This window comes from Scomber japonicus, chromosome 17 (assembly GCF_027409825.1).
Source record: "Scomber japonicus isolate fScoJap1 chromosome 17, fScoJap1.pri, whole genome shotgun sequence".
Lineage (NCBI taxonomy): Eukaryota > Metazoa > Chordata > Actinopteri > Scombriformes > Scombridae > Scomber > Scomber japonicus.
Window position 1 is genome coordinate 2,121,875 of NC_070594.1, and position 8,762 is coordinate 2,130,636.

Below are 8,762 nucleotides of genomic sequence, written 5' to 3' on the forward strand. Positions count from 1 at the left end.
TAATAGTAGTAGTAGTAGTATTAATAGTAGTAGTAGTAGTATTAGTAGTAGTAGTATTAATAGTAGTAGTAGTATTAATAGTAGTAGTAGTAGTATTAATAGTAGTAGTATTAATAGTAGTAGTAGTATTAATAGTAGTAGTAGTAGTATTAATAGTAGTAGTAGTAGTATTAGTAGTAGTAGTATTAATAGTAGTAGTAGTAGTATATAGTAGTAGTAGTAGTATTAATAGTAGTAGTAGTAGTATTAGTAGTAGTAGTATTAATAGTAGTAGTAGTATTAATAGTAGTAGTAGTAGTATTAATAGTAGTAGTAGTATTAATAGTAGTAGTAGTAGTATTAGTAGTAGTAGTATTAATAGTAGTAGTAGTATTAATAGTAGTAGTAGTAGTATTAATAGTAATAGTAGTAGTATTAATAGTAATAGTAGTAGTATTAATAGTAGTAGTAGTAGTATTAGTAGTAGTAGTATTAATAGTAGTAGTAGTATTAATAGTAGTAGTAGTAGTATTAATAGTAGTAGTAGTAGTATTAGTAGTAGTAGTATTAATAGTAGTAGTAGTAGTATTAATAGTAGTAGTAGTATTAATAGTAGTAGTAGTAGTATTAATAGTAGTAGTAGTAGTATTAGTAGTAGTAGTATTAATAATAGTAGTAGTATTAATAGTAGTAGTAGTAGTATTAATAGTAGTAGTATTAATAGTAGTAGTAGTATTAATAGTAGTAGTAGTATTAATAGTAGTAGTAGTAGTATTAATAGTAGTAGTAGTAGTATTAGTAGTAGTAGTAGTATTAATAGTAGTAGTAGTAGTATTAATAGTAATAGTAGTAGTATTAATAGTAGTAGTAGTATTAATAGTAGTAGTAGTAGTATTAGTAGTAGTAGTATTAATAGTAGTAGTAGTATTAATAGTAATAGTAGTAGTAGTATTAGTATTAATAGTATTAATAGTAGTAGTAGTATTAATAGTAGTAGTAGTAGTATTAATAGTAGTAGTAGTAGTATTAGTAGTAGTAGTATTAGTAGTAGTATTAATAGTAATAGTAGTAGTATTAATAGTAGTAGTAGTAGTATTAATAGTAGTAGTAGTATTAATAGTAGTAGTAGTATTAATAGTAGTAGTAGTAGTATTAATAGTAGTAGTAGTAGTATTAATAGTAGTAGTAGTATTAATAGTAGTAGTAGTAGTATTAATAGTAATAGTAGTAGTATTAATAGTAGTAGTAGTAGTATTAATAGTAGTAGTAGTATTAATAGTAGTAGTAGTATTAATAGTAGTAGTAGTAGTATTAATAGTAGTAGTAGTAGTATTAATAGTAGTAGTAGTAGTATTAATAGTAATAGTAGTAGTATTAATAGTAGTAGTAGTATTAATAGTAGTAGTAGTAGTATTAGTAGTAGTAGTATTAATAGTAGTAGTAGTATTAATAGTAGTAGTAGTAGTATTAATAGTAGTAGTAGTATTAATAGTAGTAGTAGTAGTATTAATAGTAGTAGTAGTAGTATTAATAGTAGTAGTAGTATTAATAGTAGTAGTAGTAGTATTAATAGTAATAGTAGTAGTATTAATAGTAGTAGTAGTATTAATAGTAGTAGTAGTATTAATAGTAGTAGTAGTAGTATTAATAGTAGTAGTAGTAGTATTAATAGTAGTAGTAGTATTAATAGTAGTAGTAGTAGTATTAATAGTAATAGTAGTAGTATTAATAGTAGTAGTAGTATTAATAGTAGTAGTAGTAGTATTAGTAGTAGTAGTATTAATAGTAGTATTAGTATTAATAGTATTAATAGTAGTAGTAGTATTAATAGTAGTAGTAGTAGTATTAATAGTAGTAGTAGTAGTATTAGTAGTAGTAGTATTAGTAGTAGTATTAATAGTAATAGTAGTAGTATTAATAGTAGTAGTAGTAGTATTAATAGTAGTAGTAGTATTAATAGTAGTAGTAGTATTAATAGTATTAATAGTAGTAGTAGTATTAATAGTAGTAGTAGTAGTATTAATAGTAGTAGTAGTATTAATAGTAGTAGTAGTAGTATTAGTAGTAGTAGTATTAATAGTAGTAGTAGTATTAATAGTAGTAGTAGTAGTATTAGTAGTAGTAGTATTAATAGTAGTAGTAGTATTAATAGTAGTAGTAGTAGTATTAATAGTAGTAGTAGTAGTATTAGTAGTAGTAGTATTAATAGTAGTAGTAGTATTAATAGTAGTAGTAGTAGTATTAGTAGTAGTAGTATTAGTAGTAGTAGTAGTATTAATAGTAGTAGTAGTAGTATTAATAGTAGTAGTAGTAGTATTAATAGTAGTAGTAGTAGTATTAATAGTAGTAGTAGTAGTAATAGTAGTAGTAGTATTAATAGTAGTAGTAGTAGTAATAGTAGTAGTAGTATTAATAGTAGTAGTAGTAGTATTAGTAGTAGTAGTAGTATTAATAGTAGTAGTAGTAGTAGTTTTATTAGTAGTAGTAGTACTGTAGTAGTAGTAGTACTGTAGTAGTAGTAGTATTAATAGTAGTAGTAGTATTAGTAGTAGTAGTAGTATTAGTAGTAGTAGTAGTATTAATATTAGTAGTAGTAGTAGTGGTAGTAGTAGTATTAATAGTAGTAGTAGTATTAATAGTAGTAGTAGTAGTATTAATAGTAGTAGTAGTATTAATAGTAGTAGTAGTAGTAGTAGTAGTAGTGGTAGTAGTAGTATTAATAGTAGTAGTAGTAGTATTAATAGTAGTAGTAGTATTAATAGTAGTGGTAGTATTAATAGTAGTAGTAGTATTAATAGTAGTAGTAGTATTAATAGTAGTAGTAGTAGTATTAATAGTAGTAGTAGTATTAATAGTAGTAGTAGTATTAATAGTAGTAGTAGTAGTGGTAGTAGTAGTATTAATAGTAGTAGTAGTAGTATTAATAGTAGTAGTAGTATTAATAGTAGTAGTATTATTAATAGTAGTAGTAGTAGTATTAATATAAGTCAAATACAGTAGTGTTTGGTCATGCAGACAGTGACGTGTACATTTGAACGGGGCGAAGGTCCGAGTCTACCGACAAACAGTGAGGAGAAGCAAGATCTGGAAGATCAAGCTTTTGCCTTCATGGGATCCATGTGTGAGGTGATGGGGCAGTGTTGCACATTCCTTGAGTTGAGCTGAAAACACTGCCAGCTTTACATCTGAAGGTCTTCACCAGATGTTCTCCCTCTGCAACAATGAAGCCTGGCCTGTACAGGGATCGAACCTGTGACCTTGGCGTTATTAGCACCACGCTCTAACCAACTGAGCTAACAGGCCCGTTGCTGCCTTTCTATCTACAACCACGTCCCTTATACAATGAAAGACATTCCTTTGCTTTCAAACATCGAGCGAACCAGGCTTGCTAAAGTCTTTAACCCTCCTGCTGTCCTCGAGTCAAGGAAGGAAGGAAGGAAGGAAGGAAGGAAGGAAGGAAGGAAGGAAGGAAGGAAGGAAGGAAGGAAGGAAGGAAGAATGAAGGAAAGGAGGGAGGAAGGGAGGAAGGGAGGAAGGGAGGAAGGAAGAATGAAGGAAAGGAGGGAGGAAGGGAGGGAAGGAAGAAGGAAGGAAGAATGAAGGAAAGGAGGGAGGAAGGAAGGAAGGGAGGAAAGGAAAGGAAAGGAAAGGAAAGGAAAGGAAAGAAGAAAGAAGGAAGGAAGGAGGGAAGGAAGGAAGAAGGGATGAAGGGAAAGAAGGAAGGAAAGAAGGTAGGAAAGAAGGACAGAGGAAAGAAAGAGAGAAGGAGGGAGGGAGGAAGGAAGGAAGGGAGGAAAGAATAAGGAAGGAAAGGAGAGAAGGAAGGAAAGAAGAATTAGACAGGGTCAATTTGACCCGGGAGGACGACACCAGGGTTAAGAAGGGGAATTAGCTCAAATGGTAGAGCGCTCGCTTAGCATGCGAGAGGTAGCGGGATCGATGCCCGCATTCTCCATTACCTTCTTTTCTGTTGTCTCTTCTCAAGAAGAAAACACACCAAGCCTTCATTCAAAGGATTCCTCCTGCTGAATGTCCCCATAAAAATCACACTGGAATATTTATTCCTGAACAGAAACAAGTACTACAGAAGGGAAGGAAGGAAGGAAGGAAGGAAAGGAGGGAGGAAAGAAGGAAGAAGGGAGGAAGGAAGGAAGGAAGGTAGGAAAGAAGGACAGAAAGGAGGGAGGAAGGGAGGAAAGGAAGGAAGGGAGGAAGGAAAGGAGGGAGGAAAGAAGGAAGAAGGGAGGAAGGAAGGAAGGAAGGTAGGAAAGAAGGACAGAAAGGAGGGAGGAAGGAAGAATGAAGGAAAGGAGGGAGGAAGGAAGGAAGAAGGGAGGAAGGAAGGAAGTTAGGAAAGGAAAGAAGAAAGAAGGAAGGAGGGAAGGAAGAAAGAAGGAAGGGAGGAAAGGAAAGGAGAGAAGAAGGGAGGAAGGGAGGAAAGGAAAGGAGGGAGGAAGGGAGGAAGAAGGGAGGGAGGAAAGGAAAGAAGAAAGAAGGAAGTAAGGAAGGAAGGAAGAAGGGATGAAAGAAAAGAAGGAAGGAAAGAAAGAAGGTAGGAAAGAAGGACAGAGGAAAGAAAGAGAGAAAGAGGGAGGGTGCTTGGTCATGAAAGCTTCTCGTTGGAATATTTCTTCCTGAACAGACACAAGTACTAAGGAAGGAAGGAAGGAAAGGAAAGGAGGGAAGAAGGAGTACTACAGAAGAGAGGACAGACAACCACGAAGGGATTCGAACCCTCAATCTTCTGATCCGAAGTCAGACGCCTTGTCCTTTAGGCCACGTGGTCATGCAGACATCATCATCATCATCATCATCACCATCACCATCACCATCACCATCATCATCATCATCACCATCATCATCATCATCATCATCATCATCATCATCATCATCATCATCATCATCATCATCATCATCATCACCATCATCATCATCATCACCATCATCACCATCATCACCATCATCATCATCATCATCATCATCATCATCATCAGACGCCTTGTCCTTTAGGCCACGTGGTCATGCAGACAGTGACGTGTACATTTGACCTGGGCTAACTGGCTTGTCCTTTAGTAGTAGTAGTAGTAGTATTAATAGTAGTAGTAGTAGTAGTATTAATAGTATTAATAGTAGTCGTAGTACTGCAGTAGTATTAATAGTAGTAGTAGTAGTAGTAGTAGTAGTATTAATAGTATTAATAGTAGTCGTAGTACTGCAGTAGTATTAATAGTATTAATAGTAGTAGTAGTACTGCAGTAGTATTAATAGTATTAATAGTAGTCGTAGTACTGCAGTAGTATTAATAGTATTAATAGTAGTAGTAGTACTGCAGTAGTATTAATAGTAGTAGTAGTAGTAGTAGTACTGCAGTAGTATTAATAGTAGTAGTAGTAGTAGTAGTAGTAGTACTGCAGTAGTATTAATAGTAGTAGTAGTAGTAGTAGTACTGCAGTAGTATTAATAATAGTAGTAGTAGTAGTAGTAGTAGTAGTAGTACTGCAGTAGTATTAATAATAGTAGTAGTAGTAGTAGTACTGCAGTAGTATTAATAATAGTAGTAGTAGTAGTAGTAGTAGTAGTACTGCAGTAGTATTAATAGTAGTAGTAGTAGTAGTAGTAGTATTAGTAGTAGTAGTATTAATAGTAGTAGTAGTAGTAGTACTGCAGTAGTATTAATAGTAGTAGTAGTAGTAGTAGTAGTAGTAGTACTGCAGTAGTATTAATAGTAGTAGTAGTAGTAGTAGTAGTATTAGTAGTAGTAGTATTAATAGTAGTAGTAGTAGTAGTACTGCAGTAGTATTAATAGTAGTAGTAGTAGTAGTAGTAGTAGTACTGCAGTAGTATTAATAGTAGTAGTAGTAGTAGTAGTACTGCAGTAGTATTAATAGTAGTAGTAGTAGTAGTAGTAGTAGTACTGCAGTAGTATTAATAGTAGTAGTAGTAGTAGTAGTACTGCAGTAGTATTAATAGTAGTAGTAGTAGTAGTAGTACTGCAGTAGTATTAATAGTAGTAGTATTAATAGTAGTAGTAGTATTAATAGTAGTAGTAGTAGTACTGCAGTAGTATTAATAGTAGTAGTAGTATTCTAGTAGTAGTATTAATAGTAGTAGTAGTACAAGTAGTATTAATAGTATTAATAGTAGTAGTAGTACTGCAGTAGTATTAATAGTAGTAGTAGTAGTAGTAGTACTGCAGTAGTATTAATAATAGTAGTAGTAGTAGTAGTAGTACTGCAGTAGTATTAATAGTAGTAGTAGTAGTAGTAGTACTGCAGTAGTATTAATAATAGTAGTAGTATTCTAGTAGTAGTATTAATAGTAGTAGTAGTAGTAGTACTGCAGTAGTATTAATAGTAGTAGTAGTAGTAGTATTAATAGTAATAGTAGTATTAGTAGTAGTAGTACTGCAGTAGTATTAATAGTAGTAGTAGTATTCTAGTAGTAGTATTAATAGTAGTAGTAGTATTCTAGTAGTAGTATTAATAGTAGTAGTAGTAGTAGTAGTAGTAGTAGTACTGCAGTAGTATTAATAGTAGTAGTAGTATTCTAGTAGTAGTATTAATAGTAGTAGTAGTAGTAGTACTGCAGTAGTATTAATAGTAGTAGTAGTAGTAGTACTGCAGTAGTATTAATAGTAGTAGTAGTAGTAGTACTGCAGTAGTATTAATAGTAGTAGTAGTAGTAGTGCAGTAGTATTAATAGTAGTATTATTAATAGTCATAGTATTAGAAAAGTGGTCGTGCATCTATATTATTATTATTTTATGTTTATTTTAATGATAGCTAGTATGATGTAATGATGTAACATGTTTATTATAACTAAATTAAACATCACGCTCCTTTTTAACGTATGTCTCTTCTCTTCATGCTACATCCCTTCATATGGAAACATGACTAATGAGCTGCCAACCTGCTGCTGCTCTCATCAGCTCTCATGTCTTCATCATTTCATAAAGATTCAAACCTGGACCTCCATCTGGTCTGCAGAGGAGCGTTAACCCTCGCTGTGCCACTTCCTGTTTAGCCCTATAGAAATAAAACTCCATCATAACGAGCATGTATTATAAGAAACATGACTTCTTCCTCCCTTCCTACCTTCCTCCCTCCCTCCCTTCTTCCCTTCCTTCCTTCTTCCTCCCTTCCTACCTTCCTCCCTCCCTTCCTTCTTCCCTTCCTTCCTTCTTCCTCCCTTCCTACCTTCCTCCCTCCCTTCCTTCTTCCCTTCCTTCCTTCTTCCTCCCTTCCTACCTTCCTCCCTCCCTCCCTTCTTCCCTTCCTTCCTTCTTCCTCCCTTCCTACCTTCCTCCCTCCCTTCCTTCTTCCCTTCCTTCCTTCTTCCTCCCTTCCTACCTTCCTCCCTCCCTCCCTTCCTTCCTTCTTCCTCCCTTCCTACCTTCCTCCCTCCCTTCCTTCTTCCCTTTCTTCCTTCTTCCTCCCTTCCTACCTTCCTCCCTCCCTCCCTTCTTCCCTTCCTTCCTTCTTCCTCCCTTCCTACCTTCCTCCCTCCCTTCCTTCTTCCCTTCCTTCCTTCTTCCTCCCTTCCTACCTTCCTCCCTCCCTCCCTTCCTTCCTTCTTCCTCCCTTCCTACCTTCCTCCCTCCCTCCCTTCCTTCCTTCTTCCTCCCTTCCTACCTTCCTCCCTCCCTTCCTTCTTCCCTTCCTTCCTTCTTCCCTTCCTTCCTTCTTCCTCCCTTCCTACCTTCCTCCCTCCCTCCCTTCCTTCCTTCTTCCTCCCTTCCTACCTCCCTTCCTTCTTCCCTTCCTTCCTTCTTCCTACCTTCCTCCCTCCCTTCCTTCTTCCCTTCCTTCCTTCTTCCTCCCTTCCTACCTTCCTCCCTCCCTCCCTTCCTTCCTTCCTTCTTCCTCCCTCCCTCCCTTCCCTCCTTCCTTCCTTCTTCCTTTCCTTCCTTCTTCCTTCTTCTTTCTTGCTCTAAAAGTGATGATAATTGATTGATTCTCACCATTGTGTAATATAAGATGAATCACACGTCACTAGAAGACACATTTTTAAGAGGAATAGTTTTATAATGAGATTTTCTCTTATTTTCTCTTTGACGTCTCTTTTCCTCCCTCCTTCTCTCTTTCTTTCCTCCCCCCTTCCTCTTTTCCTTCCTCCCTCCCTCCCTCCTTCCTTCTTTCCTCCATCCTTTCCTTCCTTCTTACACCCTTCCTCCCTCTTTTCTTCCTCCCTTCCATCCTTTCTTCCTCCCTCCCTTCCTTCCTTCTTCCTCCCTTTCTCCCTTCCTTCCTCCCTCCTTCCCTCCTTCCTTCTTCCTCCCTCTTTTCTTCCTCCCTTCCATCCTTTCTTCCTCCCTCCCTTCCATCCTTTCTTCCTCCCTCCCTCCCTTCCTTCCTTCTTCCTCCCTTCCTACCTTCCTCCCTCCCTTCCTTCTTCCCTTCCCTCCTTCCTTCCTCCTTCCTTCCTACCCCTCTTTCTTTCCTTCCCTCCTTTCTTCCTCCCTTCCATCCTTTCTTCCTCCCTCCCTCCCTTCCTTCCTTCTTCCTCCCTTCATACCTTCCTCCCTCCATTGTGTAATATAAGATGAATCACACGTCACTAAAAGACACATTTTTAAGAGGAATAGTTTTATAATGAGATTTTATTGATGCTAAACTTCCTTGAAAGCTTTAAATAGAAAGCTGCAGTTGGACCTTGTGATGAGAGTTTATTAACAAACTCTTATTTATGATTATAAAACATGTGTACCTTCTCTGTGTCTCTTCTCCTCCATGCAGAGTTTCACCAGCAGAGTGTGAAGAGTAAATCCCAGTGGGGAGGTCACA

General features: G+C 35.8%; 3 non-coding genes across 3 annotated transcripts; 1 reads left to right on the forward strand and 2 right to left on the reverse strand.

The window, feature by feature from the left end:
• Nucleotides 1-3,208: 3,208 nt before the first annotated feature.
• trnai-aau (transfer RNA isoleucine (anticodon AAU)) lies at nt 3,209-3,282 on the reverse strand. Its single transcript has one exon. It is a non-coding gene; the product is annotated as a tRNA-Ile (tRNA).
• A 579-nt stretch (nt 3,283-3,861) lies between these two features.
• Nucleotides 3,862-3,934, forward strand: trnaa-agc (transfer RNA alanine (anticodon AGC)). Its single transcript has one exon. It is a non-coding gene; the product is annotated as a tRNA-Ala (tRNA).
• Nucleotides 3,935-4,692: 758 nt separating this feature from the next.
• trnar-ucg (transfer RNA arginine (anticodon UCG)) lies at nt 4,693-4,765 on the reverse strand. Its single transcript has one exon. It is a non-coding gene; the product is annotated as a tRNA-Arg (tRNA).
• Between the last annotated feature and the right edge of the window lie 3,997 nt (nt 4,766-8,762).